Below are 237 nucleotides of genomic sequence, written 5' to 3'. Positions count from 1 at the left end.
CATTGTTGCTTCTGTATCCAGTATTGAGGCAGTTTCGGTAGATACAACCAGAAATATCCCAAATCGATCAAAAGCATCAGGGATAATATTATCTTACATATAATAGGCTATAATATTTCTTTAGGCTCTCTTGAGAAAATAAAAACAAAACGTGACAAAAAGTATCCTATGTGGATTTGTCCCCGTTTCTCCTCATTGATATTCAAGATCACGTACTTGTTTACAGGTTTAGAAGAT

The sequence above is a fragment of the Electrona antarctica genome, assembly GCF_951216825.1.
Source record: "Electrona antarctica genome assembly, chromosome: 5".
NCBI classification, from domain to species: Eukaryota; Metazoa; Chordata; class Actinopteri; order Myctophiformes; family Myctophidae; genus Electrona; species Electrona antarctica.
Note: the sequence above shows the minus strand (reverse complement) of the source record.